The 24123-nt window shown below is 41.1% G+C and overlaps 1 protein-coding gene and 1 long non-coding RNA gene across 4 annotated transcripts in view; one reads left to right on the top strand and one right to left on the bottom strand.

Moving 5' to 3' along the window:
* The window catches only part of LOC136878816 (phosphatidylcholine:ceramide cholinephosphotransferase 2), a 724489-nt gene that overhangs the window by 61770 nt on the left and 638596 nt on the right, over positions 1-24123 (top strand). The window contains exon 2 of one of the 3 annotated variants that reach the window (XM_067152316.2): positions 5946-5995. The exons of the other annotated variants lie outside the window; for them this stretch is intronic. The gene's annotated coding sequence lies outside the window, so the exon portion shown is untranslated. The remainder of the gene's footprint in view (positions 1-5945; positions 5996-24123) is intronic. 3 annotated transcript variants of the gene reach the window in all.
* LOC136878818 (uncharacterized) overlaps positions 1-24123 on the bottom strand; it is a 154643-nt gene that overhangs the window by 50933 nt on the left and 79587 nt on the right. The window lies entirely within an intron of this gene.

Genomic DNA, 24123 nt, shown 5'->3' with positions numbered 1-24123 from the left:
CTCGTTTATGGGGATGCAAGACAAAACGCGTGAGAGGCACTATGTCTGTACCAGGAAATGAATATCAATATGTCGCGCACAGCAACGTAAACCTCAGTAAGGAAGTCTGCTATAAACTAACTTGTTTTTTATCATTGATATAGACTGAGAAAGAGCTATGTATCTGTAAACAGGTTACTAAACCTCTTATTCTAATGAAAACGACGTCCCCGCATATTTGCGGCCCAACAATGCACTTTGAATAACCGTTGGACATAATACTCGCATTTAACATTAGATATCTGAGCCTGACACCAGAATGTCAATGATTCTTCATAAACTCTAAGAATTGTATCCAATTTCAACCTCAACAAATAGAACTTTTGTAATATGTAGTAATCATGGGGCCAGTGTAAAACCCTTCAACCCCAAAACTGTACCATATGTATATATCTTAATGTTAAGTATTTTTTTTAGAATAGTGGCACTCACTAACATATTTTACAGCAGTGATATAGGCTGAGTATAAGCTATGTGTCCGTGAACTGGTTGCTGAACCTCTTATTCTAAGGAACACGACGCCCCCGCATATTTTCGGCACAACAGTGCACTTTAAACATCTCATAAACCGTTGTACATAATAGTGGCATTTAACACAGACAACTTGACACCTGAATGTCAGTGATTCTTGATAAACTCTAAGAACTGTCTCCAATTCCAACCTCAGTGAATGTAACTTTTGAAAATAGCCCCTTAACCCCAAAACTGTACCATATGTATATATTAAGTAATTTTAGAATAGTGTGATTCATGTTTTTTTATTGGCATCCTTGTTTAATTTTAATTTTAGTAGTATTTATTCTGTTCAGTCGCTATTAAGTAGGTTCTCTAGCAGCTGAAGATGACCTATTTACAGGTCGAAACCGGTACTGTCGTTTTATGTAAATAATATTGACACTATGTAAAAAAAAGTATTGATTAGGTGGAGAACTCATCCTTCATACTTGTACTTGAACTATCAATACGGACCATGAAACTAATAGATTATAGTATTCTTGAAGATATTATGAACTCGATATATACTTCCCCTCACGGGAAACTACGATACCCTTGGGCTCGTCCCTAGGCCATTTTTCACCCCTCGGGGTGCAGGTCACACTCTGACCAGTGCGATATCTTACAAGGTACCACCACCACACAAACCATCCAGTACAGTTACTACCCGTCGAAAGCAGCACTCAAGACCGAACAGGTCGAAGGGCTAAAATGTCACGAAGGATCCGGGCTCCCGCCCGCATATCCATTGTGACGCGTGGTCTGTCTGCGTCCAGCACACTCTGCTGACGTCATCGGGAACCGATTTCTCGCATGCGACATTGAGTGCGACTTCGGAGTCGTAGGAACCGATTCTCGCGATTCCAGGCGTCATTCGCGCACATCACTTGTTGTGTGCAACACCTTTAGTTTCCGTGTTCAAGGAGGATTCATTTTTCATGTTGAGCTGAGTTAGTGCAGCATTCAAATTAAGAGCCTGTTATTCTTAGAGTGAGCACTGATATGTGTTCAAATTAAGAGCCTGTTATTCTTAGAGTGAGCACTGATATGTGTATGAAATACTGGACTGCAGTTCCTGGCGTGTAATCGCTACAGTGAGGTTGTTGGCTTGAGTTACTATAGCGGCCATAATAATCAATCAGGAATGTTCGTAATTTCGTTCCCCTCCATTTTATTTGTTGTTGATGAAGTTTATTATTATTGTCAGATGGGAAACGCAAGCAGTGGGATAAGGAGGCTATTAAAAAGGCTGTTAAGGCAACGCTGAAGGGCTTTGTTAAAAAGAATCCCAAGAAAACATTTTTTATAAATGGCTTTCAAATAATTCATCATAGGAAAAGTGTTCGGTTGGGTTGGAAAGGAGAAATATATTAAAATTAACTGTCCTTTTCATAAATATGGTGGGGGACGAAATTAGGAACACATTTCTGGTAGTTTATTTTTGTAGTATTTATGTTTATGTCAAATATTGCCTACCTTGCGTTATAAAAGTTTCATTGTAACTTGCCCGTTAGTGGAGAATATATTCAGTAATATACTGTAGGCTATATACCAATTTCTAGCCTTCTCCATAATATCCCTGAATTTCTACAGGTCCAAATCTGCTAAGGGGGCGAAATGTGGGCGCCCTACCTTATATTTCTTTTACCCTCTATGACTGACTCCATTATTCTTCTACGTAACCTCCTTATGTAACTGCACATGGCCTAGGCGGTTCATACTCACAGCTTCATCCAGCTTGTTCACTCTTCTCTCGGCCTTTATTTCTACATTAAGAACGACTTCTTGTCAATGCTCGCAGTTGTTTCTAACAGAGATTATTCTCCCTACTTTCATGTCTGTTAGTGGTGGTGGTGATTATTGTTTTAAGATGAAGTACAACTAGGCAACCATCCTCTCATGTCTGTTACCTTCAGCCAGTAGCGTAGCCAGGATCGGCTGATGGGGGAATAATTACATAATGATGGTAGAACACAATGAAGGTGCATGCATGACTTGTCATTACAAGGGGACTGATATAAGTGAATACAGATCTGGTGGTTCTACAGTTATGTCTCTGAATGTGTATTTGGTTTATTGTTTATTGCCAGTTTCTGTTTACTTTATTTTTATAAAATTTCTGTCGGGGGTGTCCTCACTTCCAGAACCCCCCCCCCCCCCCCTCATCTACGTCCCTATCTCCAGCATATATGTAAGCGATCCCGTAAATCCATCTAGCTTTCACTCCTGTATAAGGAAGTCGGTGAAAATCTAACGATGTGCTAAATATTTCGTCTGCGAATCGCTTCCTCGTTACAAAATACTGTTGATCACAAGCTATGAACTTACTATATATACTTTACTACCCCCTGATTTTATTTCTCTCACTATACTGCCATCCTGGAAGAATACATCGTTACCGAGCGCATCGGCCGTGTTCTTAGGGACGCGCAGGTATGAACTTGCATCCGGGAGATAGTGGGTTTGAACCCACCTGTCGGCAACCCTGAAGATGGTTTTCCGTGGTTTCCCATTTTCACACCTGGTAAATGTACCTTAATTAGGGACACGGACGCTTCCTTCCCCACTTACAATATACCCCTTTCCTACCCCCATCGTCGCCATAAAACCTGTCTGTGTCGGTACGACGTAAAAAAGAAAGAAAAATAATGCATAGCCTATTGTGAGAATTTGAAATGGTCCGCCTGCTCCCATTTCACATTCCTTGCCTGACATTCAGTCTTCTCAGCTTTATCGCCAGTCAACGTTACTTTGAAACACTGGTTTTTATATCATGATCACCTTTCTTTTTAAGTTCCAATATATTACGAAGTATATTATAACTTTTCGGTGATCTGCCATTCAGACTAAATCAACGGCATAATTCAAACTGTTTTCTACCTTCTCGCCCAACTTAATCCTTTTTAGGCCTTTTAGTGAAAACACTAAAGGGGATTTCTGTAACCTCGTTGAACCATGAGTTAATTCTACCATCAACTCCGACTTAGCCAGATCATCAAGTTAAATACCTACGATTGCTTGTATTTTTTTTTACTCCCATCATCCCTCAGTGTGATGAACATTTCTAAAAGTCTAGGATAGGCGATTCATTGAACTTCTGAAATGTAGTGATAGCAAGAATTATGAGGATACCATAGGCTGCAAAGAGGAACATACATTCTTATAAAAAATTATCTGTACCGTACTTCATCGGCTATCTAGATTATCCTAACATCCATGATCTATTTTTTCTACCACTTCAATATTCGAACCACATCTGCACATAAACCAAGAAAATGATATTTTAATAGATCTTGGAATTGCAATATAAATGAAGCCAGGTTTATGTAATTTATGCAGAAAGAGATATCATAAATATTTTGTTAATAGAAGTCACTATTTCCACAAACATATAATCGATTCGTTGTCACTAACCTGTAGTAGATGCTGGTTATATCCCCTGTGGGTGGAGGACGCAGACGGAGAATACACCCACGGTGTCCCCTGCATGTCGTAAGAGGCGACTAAAAGGGGCGACCAAGGGATGATCGAGTTAGGACCATGAGACTACTTATAATTAGTACCATCACGCGGGGAACATCATGGGTAGCCTTTACTTGCGGGTAGTACCTCTATGTTAGATACGCAATAGGTTGGGGATTAGTAGCAACAGTGTGTGACTCAGGATGCGTTTTGCAGTCCCCGTGATTAGTACCACTGCATGCGGAACACCACTGGCTGATGTTGCTTGTAATTAGTACCATTAGGCTATGTGAGAAACACCGCGGGTCTGGGCGTTGCCTGTGAATAGTACCGCTGTATGAGCGACACCGTGGGTTTGCGTAGCCTATGACTAGCACCGACTATGTGAGGATCACCACGAGATAGTACGAGTCCCTGTGATTAGTACACCTATGTGAGGAACACCATAGGTTAGCGTTACCTGTAAGTGGCGTTGCAATTTGAGAAACACCATAGGTCTGCGTTACATGTGCGTAATACATTACCTGTGAGTAGTCATCCTGTGTGACAATTTTGAAGGTCTCCAGCTCCTGCTCAATAATATCAGTGCAGTAAGTGAGGACATGGGACTAAAAATAAATGTAAACAAGACCAAGTTCATGATCTTCTGCAGACGTGCCAATGCTGAGGCAATCTTACAACTAAACAACCGACAGATTGAGAGAGTAACCACTTTTAAATATCTGGGTGCCATTGTCACTGAACAACTTGGTCCCGAGAAAGAAGTGAAACAGAGGATAGCAATAGCACGAAAAATATTTACAAAAATGAAATCTTTCTTTTGCAATGACTACTTAAATTTAAAACTTAGACAGAGGATGGTCAAGTGCTATATATGGTCAGCCTTGCTATGTGGTGTGGAAACATGGACTCTCAAGAACATATCAGTGAAACGCTTGGAAGCCTTTGAAATGTGGATCCACCGTAGGATGCTCAGGATTTCGTGGGTTGCACGACTAACGAACCAAGAAGTACTCAGAAGGGCAAGAGCAAGTCGGGAACTCGTTCAAACAATAAAACTCCGGAAGATCTCTTACCTTTGCCACATCCTTAGAAATGACCGTTACCTCATCTTACAGCGGATTGTACAAGGCAAAATACAGGGTCGAAGAGGTGTCGGGAGGAGGCGAACATCATGGCTTGGAAACATCAAAGAATGGACTGGAATTCACAGTGTTGAAAGACTTTTGCACCAAGCTAGAGATCGTTCTGCATTCGCCACAGTGATCGCCAACGTCAGGGGGACCTGATACGGTACTATGAAGAAGAAGAAGTACCATAATGTGTGGAATACCGCGAGTCTTTTGATTAGTACCGCAACATGACAAATACTGTGGTTTTACTTTACTAACGATAAGTACCATTGTGGGGACCGATGACCTAGAGTTTGGACTCCTATAGACAACAAGCATCATCGATGCAGGATTGTGCTTTAAAAGCAGTCCCTTGGTCAGTAACACTATTGTTCTACCCTAGTTTCTGGGAATGTGGGGCATTGCGGGTCGGATCCACTGATTGTTTTAAATTCATATTCATCCATTCATTCTTCGTCATCACGTTTTGAATTCTGGTCAGTGGATGATTTTGTACTTTTAAATTGTCCTTACATTTCGTCTCATTTCGTACCGTTAGGGGGCCGATGACCTAGATGTTAGGCCCCCTTAAACACCAAGCATCATCATCAGAATCTGGTTATCGTACTGTACATAGTTTTTCTCATTATTTACCGTATAAACGTCCATTTATAAATTACATTATTTCCCCTAATTGTCATCATCAATAAAAGCTTGTTGAGTAAACTGTAGATTTGAAGTTGTATTAATGTGATTCATTTGATTATCAAAAAGTTTGCCTTATTTACGTATTGTGTCAGCAATACTAATGTGGTTCTCTCTCTCTGTCTTTTCTAGGTGAGTACCGTGCTACACGACTGGAGCTTAAGGAATGTTGACTACGAGTTGTGAGTTTACTGTCATTATATTTTCTGATTGGGGAGGATCTGTGACTAATCGCTATTCGTTCCGCACTTGCATTCTGATTGTACTTGTAAACAGTTCTGCTCTGTAACGTTTGTTTTTCTTTCTTTACGGGCATTCATCACAGAAACACTTTGCAGTAACTATTGGCATATAATGAGGTAGGAAAGATGCATGACTTGCAACCCAATCATCTGCATAAAATCAAACCCCTCGGCGCAACAGGCCTGAAGAGCCATGGCTTACCAAGCGATTGCTGCTCTGCCCGAAGGCCTGCAGATCACGACGTGTCGTGTGATCGGCATGACGAATCCTCTCGGCCGTTAATCTTGGGTTATTAGATCAGGCCCACCATCTCACCATCAGATAGCTCTTCAATTGTAATATCATAGACTATTATCTCGAACCAGCCACGGATCTAGGTTTTAAAAAACCTGGGCTGGTCGGGAATCGAACATGGAGCCCCCGGGTATGAGGCAGGCACGCTACCCCTACACCGTAGGGCCGGCTCAGTTTACTGCCTAGATGTCATAAATCAAATGATTTCATTTGTATTGATGGTAATAATAATAATAATAATAATAATAATAATAATAATAATAATAATAATAATAATAATCGTATGGCCTCAGCTACCGTGTGCAGACATTTCGATTTGACGCCATCTGGCTGTCTGCTCGTCAGTTTCGACGTTCCGTTTTACTGTAGGTCCGCTAGATGGCAGACAGAGTAAACCGGATCCGCGTTTACATGGAACTCAATTCGAACTGAGTACTATACGATCCCAGATTTTACCGTATTGACCTTGAGACTCGATCCGAACTGAGACCCTGTTTACATGGCGTTTTCAATGCGGGAAGTGTACCCAGATCGATCTGAATCCTGCATGTAAACGTACTAATTACCGTTGGTGTTCATCAAGGTTCAGCCCTCCCACCCCGGTGTCATGGCACATGCGACCGTGCCGCATGCAACCCGTGCCACCAGCGACCGCATAATCTGTAATCTTGCCGGATACGACCGGTGTTTACAATCCAGTTTTAATTTAACAAGCTACCGGGCGAGTTGGCTGTGCTGTTAGGGACGCGTGGCTGTGAGCTTGCATCCGGGAGATAGTGGGTTCGAATTCCACTGTCGGCAGCCCTGAAGATGGTTTTCCGTGGTTTCCAATTTTCACACCAGGCTGGGGCTGAACCTTACTTAAGGCCAGGGCCGCTTCCTTTCAACTCGCAGGCCTGTCCTATACCATCGTCGCCATAAGACCTATCTGCGTCGGTGCGACGTAAAGCCATAAATAAATAAAAGCAATAAATAAATAAATAAATAAATAAATAAATAAATAAATAAATAAATAAATAAAATGAACACGCTATGACATCATCCAAGATAAGGTGAGCTGAATCAGAAGAAGGAAAGGTTAGAAAATAGGTCAAACATTTAAGCACTGCTTGCCAGGTTGGGAATGAAATTTTTCTTTGTTCTGTTCAAATGGCGAACTACTATAATCACAAACCGTGCAGAACATTTAATTATGTACACTGAATCAGTCGTCGGTAAAATTTAAAAATAAATAAATAGCGTTTGGCTTTTAGTGCCGGGAGTGTCCGAGGACATGTTCGGCTCGCAAGATGCAGGTCTTTTGATTTGACGACCGTAGGCGACTTGCGCGCCATGATGAGGATAAAATGATGAAGACGACACATACACCCAGCTCCTTTGCCAGCGGAATTAACCAATGATGGTTAAAATTCCCGAATCTGTCGGGAATCGAACCGGGGACCCCTGTGACTAAAGGCCGGCACGCTCACCATTTAGCTGTGGAGCTGGAGTCGTCGATAAATACAGCCGATATAAATTTTACGGAGAACAATCCCAGCGACTGCGTGAAAGGTTTATAAATCATAATTAGTACATTTCTAAGACGAAAGTTCAAACAAAACGTGCGTACATTATATCACACACAGAGATAATATATAAAATAATATATAAAACCAACTCAAGAACTCGTCGTTGAAAACTAAATCAGTGTAATGCATACTTTGGAATACCATAAATAGGGATATTCCTCTCCTAGAGAAAACATAGATGGGTCATAAATAATGCAAGAGATATTTTAAGGTGAAAACCCTAAAAATGCGGGGGGAGGGGGATGTACAGTCAGGTAATTCTATTCTGAATACTACAGTAACACAAGTTCAGTCACATTATAACGAAGATTATGTTTGTAATAATAATAATAATAATAATAATAATAATAATAATAATAATAATAATAATGGGGCTGTACCTTAATTAAGGCCACGGCCTCGTCCTTCCTACTCCTATCCCTTTTACCTGGTGTGAAAATGGTAAACCACGGAAAACCATCTTCAGGGCTACCAATAGTGGGGTTCGAACCCACTATCTCCCGAATGCAAGCTGATAGCTACGTGACTCAAACAGCGCAGCCTTTGCACCTCGTTAGGCTAGAAAAAGACTAAGAAGAATTTTGCATGTTTTCTCGTTATCCTTGAATGTTTTCCCTTTTTTCTCCCGTTGCTTCGGTTAGCTGTTGTTGACTGAAGCCATATGGGCCACGTCGTTATATACTGTAGTTCTTCAAGGTCCCGATGACAAAGTCCAAGAAGTCGATTAGAGACAGATTTGCAGTACTAGCGAAAATCTGACCGTGAGTGATCCAGTTTCATGAATGTCAGGAAGCTGGATTGAAGTACAGTGTGATACGAGACCAAGTTATTTTTTCTCTTCAAGAAAAGTATATTTCAAACGACAAAATATAATTTAATCCAACCGGGCTGACTGTCTCGGACCCATCGGGCCACTTCAAAAAGTTACAACGCACTTATTGATTGCAATTGTTTACGTAGTCATTCATTTTTTTTTTGTACATTCATCATCATCATCATCTGTTTACCCTCCAGGTTCGGTTTTTCCCTCGGACTCAGCGAGGGATCCCACCTCTACCGCCTCAAGGACAGTGTCCTGGAGCTTCAGACTCTTGGTCGTGGGATACAACTGGGGAGTATGACCAGTACCTCGCCCAGGCGGCCTCACCTGCTATGGTGAACAGGGGCCTTGTAGGGGGATGGGAAGATTGGAAGGGATAGGCAAGGATGAGGGAAGGAAGCGGCCGTGGCCTTAAGTTAGGTACCATCCCGGCATTCGCCTGGAGGAGAAGTGGGAAACCACGGAAAACCACTTCCAGGATGGCTGAGGTGGGAATCGAACCCACCTTTACTCAGTTGACCTCCCGAGGCTGAGTGGACCCCGTTCCAGCCCTCGTACCACTTTCCAAATTTCGTGGCAGAGCCGGGAATCGAACCCGGGCCTCCGGGGGTGGCAGCTAATCACGCTAACCACTACACCACAGAGGCGGACGCATAATTACATAAATACAAAAAAATGGCATATCCAAGTAACTAATGTGAGAAATGGCAATGTTTGCCTCTTATTAACTTGGCAACTAAGATGATATCAAAGCAGTTCTGTTAAGTCTTTATAATTATATTTGAAGGTATACATTTTAACACAAAAGATAACGGTGGGTAAGTAGCGTGTAATAAAAACAATTATTATGAAGTATTTTGTCCAGGGAGCAGACCTGCAGTAGATTGCTGGCTTTATAAGCCCAAGTTGGCAGTTTTGATCCCACCGAAATACATCAACCTCGTGCCGTCAGATTTACCTACATGTAAAAGAACTCTCGGATGACAAAATTCCGGAGGTAATGGTCTTGCTTCGCATGAACTCATTCATTGTGTTTACTTTGTGATCACAATACACGGTACTTCCCTCTTCCTGTTGTCAGGTGCAGGTAAGTTTTAGTCCTCTTTTCGAGTCACATAACCCCGCCACCGAAGCCGGTTTATTCGCACTAGTTCATCCATCGAGTTAGTTCCGAGGTCCTTCCAGTCATTGCTCTCACCCACTGGTACCAGCTATCATTCTCGTACCTTTATCTCTGTTAATGTCCGGCACCATGGCTAAATGGTTAGCCTTCTGGCCTTTGGTTCAAGGGGTTACGGGGTCGATTGCCGGTCGGGTCGGAGATTTTAACTTTCATTAGTTCATTCCTGTGGCTCGGGGGTTTGGGGTTTGTGACATTTTCAGTAATAGATTTCATCTTAGATGGGTCCCATCCAGCTTCTCATCGAAAGATCTGCACGCCATTGTTATTATCTCTGTTCACTCCCCCCAGCAAAGTCGGTCTGTAAACAGACCCATGTTGATCCGAGAGTTCATATGTTTCATACAGAATACCGTTGATCGTAACTGCGAGCTTGCTGCAATTGTTTTGCTGCACTTTGACTTCCATATCGCGTACAATACCACTAATACACATCCTAAGTACTTGAAATGATCCACCTGTTCCAATTTTGTGTTCCGTAAGACTATCAGTCCTCTAGATTTCTTTCCCACCAAAAACCCCATGGCACTACAGCCCTTGAAGGGCCTTGGGCTGCAAAGCGAACGCTGCTCAGCACGAAGGCTTGCAGATTACGAGGTGTCGTGTGGTCAGCACGACGGATCCTCTCGGCCGTTATTCTTGGCTTTCTAGACCGGGGCCGCCATCTCGCCGTCAGATAGCTCCTCAATTCTAATCACGTAGGCTGAGCGGACCTCGAGCCAGCCCTCAGGTCCAGGTAAAAATCCCTGGCCTGGCCGGGAATCGAACCCGGGGTCTCCGGGTAAGAGGCAGGCATGCTACCCCTACACCACGGTTCTTTCCCACCACCACCACTACCACCACATAATAATAACAATAGTAATAATCTTAATAATAATAATAATAATTGTTACGGGGTTTCCCGTGGAACGCAGAGGTGAAAGAAAGTGCCGGGATGAATGGGTCTAACTGCAATGTCAAGAAAAGAATTTTAAAAACTTAACTAAAGGTTATATTTTTTGAAAAACAACAAATTTAACAACTTTTCACTTAGTGAGATAACAATGGCATAGCAATTTAGAAACAAGATTTAGGAAAATCCGAGATTACAGTACTTTCACTCTCTTGGGCTACAAGCTCCTAGTTTTACAGTTTTTGAGTTCCCAGCTCAAATTTACCAAGAGCACAAATATGTTCAAAGGGCAGAAATCCCCTAACACATGGAGCACTAGCTCCTTAAACCACAATGTCAGGCCTCCCAGAGTCACTTTTACAACACTTCAAAAAGAGCTACGGTGCTTTCAGTATTCCCAGCTTACTCAAGGCGACATAACAAGAAATTCTAATAAACTCTGGCCTTACAAGGCACTATTTACAAATATATTATTACACAGAGGTATCTAGTAACCAACTTACAGGCCTTAGTGAAAAAGAACAGGTTAAATAAACGGCCCGAGTACAACTTGAATGGAGTCGAAGATTGAGCTCCAAAAAAAAAAATTAAAGACCTATAGGGCACTAGGCCGACGAAACAGGGGCTAATCCCAAACTACTGAGGTTGCACGTATGGAAATATCTTTAATACATTGCAGAAACGAAAGGTTACAAAAACGTAGCACCTCAAACCAAGATGAAGGGGAGCTCGAGATGGTACATCACACTCTATCCCCGGTTTACAATTAAATATTTGTGAAATTTTTACATGAGCCGAAAGGAGATTTGCATTTTAGAGAAGTTGGTTACATAGTTAAAGTTTCGAACCTTTCCCTCGGGTTAAACTGCAGGGCTAGCAAGAAATAAAGATGTTAAGAGGCCATTACCTTGTCGGTGTACTGCTGCCTGATGAAAGAGGCGCCTCCCGCCTCCTGCTTGACACACACACACTTAGTTAGATGACGATCAAATGGCCAAGAGACGAGAAAATCCGCAGTTTATAAACCCTCGGAGAAGGTTCGAGACCTTTCACGAATAAACCAGCCACACCCTCTAAATTTATTGGTCAATTTGAAAGGTTACACTCCAAATTGAAGAAGAAGGTTGTGATAGGTAGAAAATTAATTGCAGAAATTCGTGATTGGCTAAATTCAAAACTGGTGGAAAGAAAAGATAAATATTGCCAACCCCAAAATTAAAGGAACATCAATTAGTTAAAAAACTTATGAATATAAAACTTCTTTAAATCAAAAGTTCATTCACTTCGCACCAGGGTGCATGGTCATAGTTTTTGTAGTGACATCTATGGAAGAATTTCCAAACTTCTTGATGAAGGGCAAAGAAAACAACTAGAAATACAGTCAGTTCAGGAAACTTCAAAATAACAAAATTTCATCAGATTTCTGTAGTGACATCTTCTGAGTAAAGGTTTAAGTAGGTCTAGTTTTCAAGTTCACTGTTCCTCCAGTAGAGGAGTTCTTTTAGGCGCAAGATTTAAATGTGCGGCGTAGAGGTGTACTTCCCGGTACGATGATGATGATAATAATAATAATAATAATAATAATAATAATAATAATACGTCCTGAAGCTCTATATGCAGCAGAATGCCTCAAAGTGATAAAGAAAGGTCTGGCAGAACAACTACAGAAGAAGCCAAGGAAAGGAAGATTCTGTGGAAACTCTTAGGCCCAGTAAAGGAAAATGGAGAACATAGAAGAAGGCAAATGAACTATATCTGCATATGGAGAAAATAACAGACGCTATTAGGAAAAGGAGGATTTTTTTCTATGGTCACTTAACACGAATGGGACGAGAATGAATGTCCACTCGAATCTTTGCCTACTTTCTGAATAAGAAAACTACAGAGGTCTGGTTCACCGAAGTGGAAAAGGATTTACAAGAAATGGGGACCTTACGTGATGACATCTTGCAACCTGACCCTTTAAAGAAGGACCCTATCATGTGCTAACATTTTCATTTCTACGTAACTGCTACATCCTACAAGTACTCTAATCTGCTTGTCATATTCATACCTTGGTCCATCCCTACCATTCTTCCGCCTGCACTTCCACAAAAACCAACTGCGCAAGTCATATGTGTCTTAAGATATGTCCTGTCCTTCTATCTCTTCTTCTGGTCGACCTCCTCTCACTAATTCGAATCAGTATATCTTCATTCGTGATTCGATCTATCCATCTCACCTTCAGCATTCTTTTGTAACACCACATTTCAAAAGCTTCTATCCTCTTTCTTTCTGAGCTAGTTATCGTCCATGTTTCACTTCCATACAATGCCACGCTCCAGACGAAAGTCTTCTAAAATATTCTAATTCCTGTGTCATTGTCCGAAGTAAGCAAATATTTTTTTTTTTAAGAAAGGCCTCCTTTGCTTGTGCTAGTCTGCATTTTATGTCGTCCTTATCTCTGCCATCGTTAGCTATTTTACCACCCAAGTAACAACATTCATCTACTTCCTTTAAGACTGCATTTCCCAATCTAACATTTCCTGCATCACCTGACTTCTTTCGACTGCACTCCATTGCTTTTGTTTTGGACTTATTTATTTTCATCTTCTACTCCTTGCCCAAGGCTCTGTCCTCACCAACCATTAAGCAGTTTCCCCAGATCTTCTGCCGTCTCAGATAAAATAACAATATCATCTACAAAATCTCAGCGTTTTGATTTCTTCTCCTTGGATTGTGATTCCCTTCCCAAATTCCTCTTTTATTTCCTTTACCACTTGTTGATAAACTTAACCATAATAGGTATTATGTTTTATCCTGTATTGACTTATCTGAATCTATTAAAGAACTATTTAAAATCGTTTTTACATGAATCCGCCTTGTGATGAAGGGAATGGATGATTTTCCCGCAACATGTATGGTGAAAAAAATACTTTTCTATCGTTATAAGGGGTATTGACAAGGCGGACTCAAGTAAAACTTACTGTAAATAGTTCTTCAATAGTTTTACCACCTGTTCTATATAAACATTGAAAAGTAGGGGGGACAAACTGCAACTTTGCCTCACTCCTTTCTGGATTGCTGCTTCTTTTTCAAAGCCCTCGATTCTTATCACTGCAGACTGATTTTTATACAGATTGTAGATAATTCTTCGTTCTCGGTACCTGATCCCGATCACCTTCAGAATCTCAAATAGCTTGGTCCAATTAACATTATCGAATGCCTTTTCTAGATCTATGAATGCCATGTACGTGGGCTTCATTCTTCTGAATTCGATCCTCTAAGATCCGACGTAAAGTCAGGATTGCTTCATGTATTCCTACATTTCTTCTGAATCCAGATTGATCTTCTCCCAACTCAGTTTCAACTTGTCTTTCCATTCTCCTGTAAATAATACGTGTTAAAATTTTGCAGGCGTGAGATAATTAATGGTGCGGTTTCTTGGGAATAGGTATAACAACATTATGCCGAATATCAGATGGCACTATTCCTGTCTCATACATTTTACACACTAAATGGAGTAATCCAGCCATGCTGGTTTCTCCCATGGCAGTCAGTAATTCAGAGGGAATGCCATCAATTACAGGTGCCTTGTTCCTATTTAGGTCTCTCAAAGTTCTGTCAAATTCTGACTCAAAATTGGGTTTCCCATTTCATCAGCATCAACAGTCTCTCCTTGTTCCAGAATCAAATCATCTCTTTTCCTTGGTACAACTGTTAGATATGTTCCTGTCATTTTTCTACCTTGTTTTCTTTCCCTAGAAGTGGTTTGTCATCTGAGCTCTTAATATTCATACACGTAGTTTTCTTTTCTCCAAAAGTTTCCTTGATTTTCCTGTATGCAGCATCTAACTTTCCTAGGACCATACAACCTTCAACATCCTTGCACGTCTCCTTCGGCCATTCTTCCTTAGCTGTCCTGCACTTCCTATCCATTTAATTCTTTAATCGCCTGTATTCCTTTCTGCCCTCTTCATTTTGTGCATTCTTTCTTTCGTCGTTCGTCAATCAGATCTAGTATCTTCTGAGTTATCTATTGGTTCTTAGTTGATCTTTTCTTTCTTCCTAACATTTATTCAGCAGTCCTAGAAACCTCATTCTTCACCACTGTCCATGCTTTCTCTATTGTGTTTCTTTCAGCCTTTTCATTTAGTCCTTGCGCAACATTTTCCTTTAAACAGTTTCTCACACTCTTTTCTTTCAGTTTGTCTAGATCCAATCTCCTTGCATTCCTCCCTTTCTTCAATTTCTTTAACTTCAGATGACATTTTATGACCAGCAAGTTGTGGTCAGTCCACGTATGCTCCTCGGAAAGTTTTGCAATCCAACACTTGGTTTCTAAATCTCTGCCTAATCATAATGCAGTCTAGTTGATACCTTCCAGTGTCTCCAGGTCTCATCCAAGTATACAACCGTCGTTTTTGGTGTTAGAATAAGTATTAGCAAGGACTAAATTATCATCGGTGCAGAATTCTTAGCCGACTTCCTCTTTCTTTCCTTTGTCCCAATCCAAATTCCCCTACTGTGTTACGTTCTCTTCCTTGGCCTAAGGGCTGGTTTACACGGGTAGAGTAGCGAGGCAGGTAGAGTGGATAGTAGAGCTACTAGCATCGTGTAAACGACCGGGATAGTAGCAAGTAGAGTAGAGTAGTTAGTAGGCAGTAGAGTAGAGTGGGTTTCCGCTGCGGTAAAGTAACTCTACCACTATCCTTCCCCCTCCACCGGAACCGAGCTCCGAGAGCTGGCGGAGAAGTCCGAGGACGCTCGATTTTTCAGCTGGCGCGTCATTCGACTGCTGTAATTGCATGTGTGTACAGACGGTGGTATTACGTTGAGCGTTTATTTGGCGGCAAAATGAAGTGGACGGAAGAAGAAACTTGCAAATTTGTGGAGCTCTACAGCGAAAAAGAATGTTTATAGAACATAAACAGCGTTACTTATAGAAATAAGAATATGAGACGGGCGGCGGAAGAGGACTTGTTTGCGAAAATGGGTAAAGAGGGTTTTGGGTTAACGGAACTGAAACAGAAAATAAAAAATTTACGATGTACATACAATCAAGAACTCATGAAAATACGAAGATCCAAGAAGTCTGGAGGTGGTGCCGCAGACATCTACACTCGAAGATGCAACATAAAATATAAACAAGTGTCAGCTGGATTTTCACTTAATATGAAGATTTCTCAAGTTTCATTGTTACACAGCGTGTTCATCATGTGTCTCGACATGTTTAAGTTAGGCAATACAATGGTGCAGGACTGTGTACATTAATCATATTAATAACATACATAGGGATCTTCTACATATCACTTGCCACTGTCGTTAATTTTCAGCAATAACAGTAATTTCCCCAAACAAATTGAATAGTTTCCATATGTTGTTTGGAATATCCAAAATAATTTTTGTTTACAGTACAGTGTCAGATCTAGAAGCTTAAGCTCTACACCTGGGCCGTACAAGCTACGAACAAAAAAAATTAAATAGATCTATAATTGGGATATTTATGGCGAAGAAGCTACTGCAAATTAGGCCTACGCCAGCGTAATTTACAGTGTACTTATGGCCGGTTACGTCTCAAAACTCACGTGCGAAAATTAGTAGCAAATGGTATCAAAACTCACGACTGCAAACTAATAGCTAAATTAATATTCCAATGAGTCTCAAAATTCACGACTCGGGATAGCAGGTGCCTGCGATGACGGCAGGAGGGGTGAGGTGCGCGGTGACTCACTCACCAGGCCTCTCCTGAGGCCACAATACCATTAACATTAAATTTATATCAAAAGGAAAAATACGTTATATTACCTTTAAGACCATAGAAAAATGTTTTGATAATAATAATAATAATAATAATAATAATAATAATAATAATAATAATAATAATACACCTGTGTGTCATTCACCAACCATTATTTTCCCCTGTGTGTTGGGGTGGCAGAGTAACATCCACAGTATCCTCTGCCTATCGTAAGAGGTGACTAAAAGGGACTCCAGGGGTACTTACATTTTTTAGAAAAGGCCCTTGTCTTTTTTTGCCCGAAACCTTCATTTTCTCGAAGTATGGGCCACCTTCCATTTTCTCCCTCTGATTAGTATTAATAGAGGATGGCTGCCCAGTTGCACTCCCTCTTAAAACAGTAATCACCACCACCACCTTTTCCTTCATTGTTTTAAACACTTATTGTTTTTTAATGAACCTTTCCACATTTTTTTGGCTGGGGAAAGAACCACCATCATAAAATATCATCAGCATCAGCGCTGTGGAGTCTTTTTTAAGTCATATAGCAACAGAACGTCAAAGATAGCGATTGGCTACTTCGCTATATTTTAGATAAAATTCTGACACATTTTAATTTATGATTTTATAAATTTGGTGACCCAAGTAGTCAATACTACGAGTATATAACATTGCGTTTCGTGTAATCGCGTGGGGGCGTGATGTAATATATTAATCTATGCTAAGTAAGGCATCTGGGAGTACATGACTCAGTCATACGTGTGGAGCATGAGTTCATATTATTTTCGGAAAGCGTACCAGAGACCGTTCATCATACTCGCCCACTTTCTGAAGGGAATGGAGATAAGTAATTTAATTTCCCTGCGATGAGATTCATGACCAAATTAATCTCTAATGAAACTAAATGAGTGAATTAACAGTCGTAATATTTAATATCGGTAAAATAAAGTTTCTTATATAAGTAAATGCCGTCTTCTGGCCTCATAATAGAACTAAGCCCCGGTAATTACTACCAACTGAAAATTTATTGTAACTAGCAATCCTCTTCTTAGAATTCGTGAATTTTGATACTCGTGAGTTTTGAGACTCGTGGGTTCTGAGACGACACACTGATGGCTAATAGGTATTCTTTCTATAACTTTTGAAATGAATTCTGTAAAATTTCATTCGGATAAGATTTAGGTTGGCTGAAATACAAAAAAATGGAAATAGAAACATCACTACAGTCTAACTGGGGAAAGGCGTACCTCACCCCTTCACCGTGGAACAAAAACCTTCGCCAGAATTATGATCTATAATTAGACTGGAGCTCGTTTATATAGTTTTATCTTAGAAATCATCACTACAGTATTCACAGACGAAGACTAGTAAAATCCTGAGGGGATGATTACACTGTCGTTACTTTCTGTACAATAATGAATAAAGTCATAAAAATTCAATCGTTTGTGTTCCTGGGTTAAAATACATGCTTGTACTGCCAGGGAACTGCTCCTTCATTAACAAAATGATTCCTGAGACGATCCCTCATGTTCTTGGCCAACTGTGTCGAGTTTGTCCCCCCATATTTCTCCTAATTGCCAAGTTCTCTCAGAATTAATGCCGATGCCCCGAGTGTATCTTCCTACTAAGCCAGCCTCTTACCCATTCCCTTTTTTCCTCATTTACTTCTTCTAACGCTTCACTAACCTCTTGCAGTAATATGTTTTTATAAATGTCTTTAAACACTTCCTTACGATGTGCTTACGTCTTGACATGGTGCTACTACTGTACTCTACTCTACTGTATGACTCTACTCCCGTATGAACGACACGAGTGTCAACTCGGTAGAGTAGAGTAACGTGGCTACTCTGCTAACTACTCTACTCGCCTCGCTACTCTACCCGTGTAAACCAGCCCTTTAACAGTGCATCACAGTCTCCCATCACAATTAGATTCTCGTCACCTTTTACATATTTTATTAAATCTTCTATATCTTCATATATTCTTTCGATTTCTTCATCATCTGCTGAACTAGTAGGCATATAGACCTGCATTATTGTGGTTGGCATTGGATTGTTGTCTATCTTGACAACAATAATCCTTTCACTATGCTTGTCATATTTTATTATTCATTATTAAACCAACTCCTGCATTTCCCCCGTTTGATTTTGTGTTGAAAATTTTGTAGTCACCTGACCAAGAATCATGCTCTTCCTGCCATTGTACTTCACTTACACCAACGATATCGAACTTAAGTCTACCCATCTCCTTTTCAGATTCTCTAACCTCGATACAAACTTCTAACATTCCACGCTCCGATCCGGAGATCCGAAAGGGGGGCTATTTTACCTCCGGGATATTTTACCCGGGAGCAAGCTATCATCAGTACATCATTCATACAGAGAGAGCTGCATGTCCTCGAGAGTTAGGTTAGGCTGTAGTTTCCCGTTGTTTTCCGTCGTGTAGGAGTATCAAGACAGCTAAACTATGTTGAGTATTATTACAAGGCCATATCAGTCAGTCATTCAGACTGCCGTTCTTGCAACTTCCGAAAAGCTGCTACCCCCTTTCGATAAACCATTCGTTAGTCTGGTCTCTCGACAGATACCCCATCCGATATGGTTGGACGTGCGGCTCGGCTATCTGCATCCCCACCGCGGCAAGGTCACATGGTTCGCAGGGGAGGATAATAATAATAATAATAATAATAATAATAATAATAATTTCGTATAACTATTACTTAGCCTAACATAACCCTTGTATGGCAACCCTCCACTCCCCACTCCCCCAGTCAGTGACGCGTACGGCACCTGCCGTTTATAGCATTCCGGACGCCGAAATGTAGATGTAAGATGTAGGCTTTGTATTGATTACGTATGTTATTATTATCTGCTTATTAATGTGGTTGGTAGAGTGGCGGTGGTGGTGATTGTTTTAAGGGTCAAAACAGCGTAATTATCAGCCCCTTGATATGGTAGATGGTAGTGTTATGTGTAGTATTTGAATTGCACGAATGTTGGGAATAGCACAGTCATACAGTCCTCAACCTAAGGGAGTTAATCGCTTATAATTAAACTCCCGCCTCTCATCTGGCAATTGAACCCAGGGTCCCGAGGCCTTAAGGCTAAGACGTTGACCAGTCTGCCACAGTGACCTTTGGACAATAAGAAAAGTATTACTCCTCGGAGAAATTATGTGATTAGCGTCCAAGACGTGGTGGTTGCAAGGGTTATTTCGAGTTGGAGCAACTCTAGGGCAGTTAGAATTAGTCTTAATAACGTTGGTGCCGGGCTGAGTGGCTCAGACGGTTGAGGCGCTGGCCTTCTGACCCCAACTTGGCAGGTTCGATCCTGGCTCAGTCCGGTGATATTTGAAGGTGCTCAAATATGTCAGCCTCGTGTCGGTAGATTTACTGGCACGTAAAAGAACTCCTGCGGGACAAAATTCCGACACCTCGGCGTCTCCGAAGACCGTTAAAGTAGTTAGTGGGACGTAAAGCAAGTAGCATTATTATTATTATTAATAACGTTGGTGGCTTTACGTTCCACTAACTACTTTATTACGGTTTTCGGAGACAATCTACCGATACGAGGCTAACGTATTTGAGCACCTTCAGATACCAGCAGACTGAGCCAGGATCGAACCTGCCAAGTTGGAGTCAGATAGCCAGCGCCTCAACCGTCTGAGCCACTCAGGCCGGCTACAAACAGTCTAATTTACTAGTAAGTCCTCAGGATCAGAACTACCATCAAAGAAACCTTCTTTTGAAAAGATGCAATGCTTGCGATTTTCTCTTACGCCTGTGTCTCTGATTTGCACTGTGTTGGTCTTAACTTTTGTTTCCGTACAAATAACGTCGCTCTAAAACACGCAGGCTTTCGGCAGCGCTGGGATGGAAAGGGATAGGACTGATCTTAATTAAGTGTACAGGGCTGGCATGAGGAAACAGTGGAGAACCATCTTCATGGCTGACGACGCTGGGGATTCGAACCTCCATCCTCACCCCCACCCAGAAAAATCTATAACCACTGAAGGGACGTTAATGAAAGAACTACTATATGCTAAGATACTGAAGGGTGCTAACACAAATCTTTCTTTAGAAGGTGAACTGATTACGTTAACCTCGAGAGTCCATTGACATCAGCCCACTTGAACTGTGAGGACGCATTAAGTCAGTGAGTGCGCTCCCTATTACCTGGTTAACATTGCAAATTGTGTTCTTGGTAGGCTCATGTCTCGTTTGAAAGTCTGATATCCAACGCCAACGTGGCTCATCTTGTGATCTAAAGTGCTTTGTTGTATTATACGTAAGCCTGTATGATTTGCAGTGTTTGCAATTATATTGTATTTTAATGCATTGTAAACCTCGAGTGTGGAACTAATACCTTTCCGTTTGGTCATATAATTTTGTTAATAGAAGAACAAAGTTGTAAACTGATAGATAAGTTATATACCTGTTTAGTCATGTCGAAACGCTGCGTTATAATCTGAAGTATCGCTGAGTGGACCACAGCATAAGGCTGTTCCTTTGGTCGTCTATTTAAGCGTGGTTACAGTTGCGGGGGTGAATTTGCAATGCAACTCGTCCCATTTATGTTATATATTGAGTCTTTTTCTTCTGCCGCTTTTCCCACATCGGTGGAGTCGCGGGTGCGAACTGTGTCGTACTTGTGGATTTGGCTCCGTTTTACGACCGGATGCCCTTCCTGATGCCAACCCTATATGAAGGGATGTTATCACTATTGCATGTTTTTGTGATGGTTTGTAGTGTAATGTGTTGTCTGAATCTGAAGAAGAGAGTGTTGGGACAAACACAAACCGCACTCCCCGAGCCAGAAAATTAATCACACGCGATTAAAATCCAATCGGGAATCGAACGGCCTCAGAGCTGACCATTGAACCAAGGAGTCGGACTATATTATATGTTGAGTATTCATCCCCAAGCCTGGTTTGTTCCTCAACATCTCCGCCATTAGCTGTCATATGTGGACTTCACGTCACTGAAGAGACATACTAGGGAAATGAGATGTAGTTTCCCGTTTCTTTCCTTATCAACCCAGAAGTTGCTATTGAATATCAGTCTGCCAAGCCCCCTGAAATGCTTTCACCAACCGACCCTATGAGAGGCATTTTCACACCATTCAAAAGACGACTGGCTGCATAAGGCATTCACCTCAGTCACTTTTATATTTTCAAAGCCAAGGATGAGACATGTAATTGAAAGTAACAATTTTTTTTCTAGCCCATACCAGAGGAAATAGTGCACTTGAAACACAGGCCTCACCAGCAAAGGGGGTGTCGTTACGTGTTATTTGAAGTTTGTATAGGATTTCCGGGTACGATAACCCTTTATGCATGTTACGGAGTTTTGTGGATTTGCAGAGGTGAAAGAAGGTGCGGGTTGGAATAGGTCTCAACTACAGAAGCACGAAAGATGAATTAAAAATTTAACAAGGTTATATTTTCAAAACTTAACAATGGTAGCATAGAATTTTGAGCATACAACAAATAACAACAAGTTAAATCAGGTACACAATTTAGAGAATATTTAACCGGTTCCCACTAGGGGAAATAACGAAGACAATCAGGTATACAGCCGCTGTACCGAAAACCAGTTAAGTGATTTTTACATATATTGGGCTACGGCCCGAATTCATTAACTCTTGAGCTCTCAGCTCACACTCACAAAAGCTACAGGGCAGAAAACCCCTAATTACAATGTTAAAGAAAAGAGCAGAATCGCTCTCAATATTACCAGCCTAGCAAAGGCTACAACCATCAGTTCAGACTGCCCTCAAGACACACTAAGAAACAGGGGTATTCGATACCCAACCTACAGGGCCTTTTACATGAGGAAAACAAAACATCAGGTTAAATTACTGGCTCATAATACAAGATAGAATGGAGGCGATAACTTGCACTCCTACACAAAGTTTTTATCTAAAACCTATGTGGCGCTAGGCCGATGATACAGGGGCTAATCCCAGTCTATGGAGGTGACTAGTTGGCAAATAAGTTTAAGACTTTACGAAGGAAGAGAAAAACGGTTACGAAAACATAGTCACCTCAAATTCAAAATGAAGGGGAGTTCGAGAGGGTGAAGCACTCTCTATCCCCGCTTTACAGATTAGTAATTTGTAGATAGACAGAAAAGAATTTACATTTTAAAAGGGTACGTTACATACTAAAGGTTTCGAACCCTCCCCGAGAGTTAAACTGCTGAGCTAGCAAGAAATGAAGATGTTAACAGGCCATTACCTTGTAGATGAAATGCTGCTTGGAGAGAGAGAGGCGCTTCCCGCCCCCTGCTATATATTCCCACATTGAGAAAGATGTTACTGAAGTGGCCCGGAGACAAGAAAATCAGCAGTTTTTATACCCTCGTGGAAAATTCGAGACCTTTCATGAATGATAACAACCCGCCCACAAACTTTTATTGGTCGGCTAAAGATTACAAGTCAAAACTGAAGAAGAAATCTAGGATTGGTGGAAAATTAATTTAGAAAATTTAGGATTGGCTAAATTTAAAACTGGCGGAAACAGAGATCAATATTGCCAACCCAAAAAATGAAAGAAAGAAATTTAACAAAGAACAAACTTATAGCTACAAAATTTCTTCAAAAAACAGTTCATTCACTTCGCACCAGGGTGCACGGTTATAGTTTTTAAGTAGTGACATCTAGAAGAGAATATCCACACTTCTTGCTACAGAGCAAACAAACACAAATCGAAATAGACATAGTTCAGAACACTTCAAAATTTACAGTAGCGACATCTTCCAAGAAACCTTTGATTTAATACAGATTTTAAAGTTCAGAGTTTCCCGTTTCAACTGGCGCAATATTTGAATTCGCGGCGTGGAGGTGTACCGCCCGGTACAATGCACATTACGCCAAAATATTGGGTACGATATAACACCACATTTAAAGTGCGCCTCAATATCGAGTACGATAACTCCGTCTCTGGAATCTTCTGCCACCTGAAGTGTTGTATGTCCGGCACTCCCTTCTCGCTCCGACAGCCAGCTGCACGCGCGCCTGTGTATCATTCTGCTAGCTTCGACGCGCAGCCCTCAGTGCGCGTGCCTGACCATCGAGTGTACTATAAATAGGAGCTCCCTTCCTGCTCACTCGCCCACTTGCCCCGGTGTCCAGCTCCAGAATACACCCTACGTCGAGCACGGAGGCTACTCCTCTTGAAAATGTGCTTCGACCAGGTGGACTGAATTTCTGGCAGTACGAGGTTTCACCTCTGGTCACCGTTCCCTTACCTGTTTCCGCTGCCTATGTTCCGTAATTCTTTTACAAGCCATTTTCATTCCCTAATTTACGCAAGCTCCCTTAGTTTCGCTAGGTGGAATTTCTTCAATCAATTGAACTTGCTTTTTAGGAATTCAGGCACTTCAACAAACAAGGACTCTCATGAACATTTATGTTAGTGTGCCAGATAGTTCTCGACTATCAACGTGTCAATTCACAAAGACTATCTTTTCAAGATAGAAGTGTATATAAAGACTGCAAACCTGTACATATTGTATAAAGACAGACTTTTCTCAAGATTCAATATTCCTTTTTGCTTCAAAATAAATTTCAGTTATTTGTGTAAATATCATAAA

The sequence above is a fragment of the Anabrus simplex genome, chromosome 8 (genome assembly GCF_040414725.1).
Source record: "Anabrus simplex isolate iqAnaSimp1 chromosome 8, ASM4041472v1, whole genome shotgun sequence".
Classification (NCBI taxonomy): Eukaryota; Metazoa; Arthropoda; class Insecta; order Orthoptera; family Tettigoniidae; genus Anabrus; species Anabrus simplex.
The sequence above is the reverse complement of the archived record's forward strand: the minus strand, read 5'-3'. Positions and strand labels throughout refer to the sequence as shown.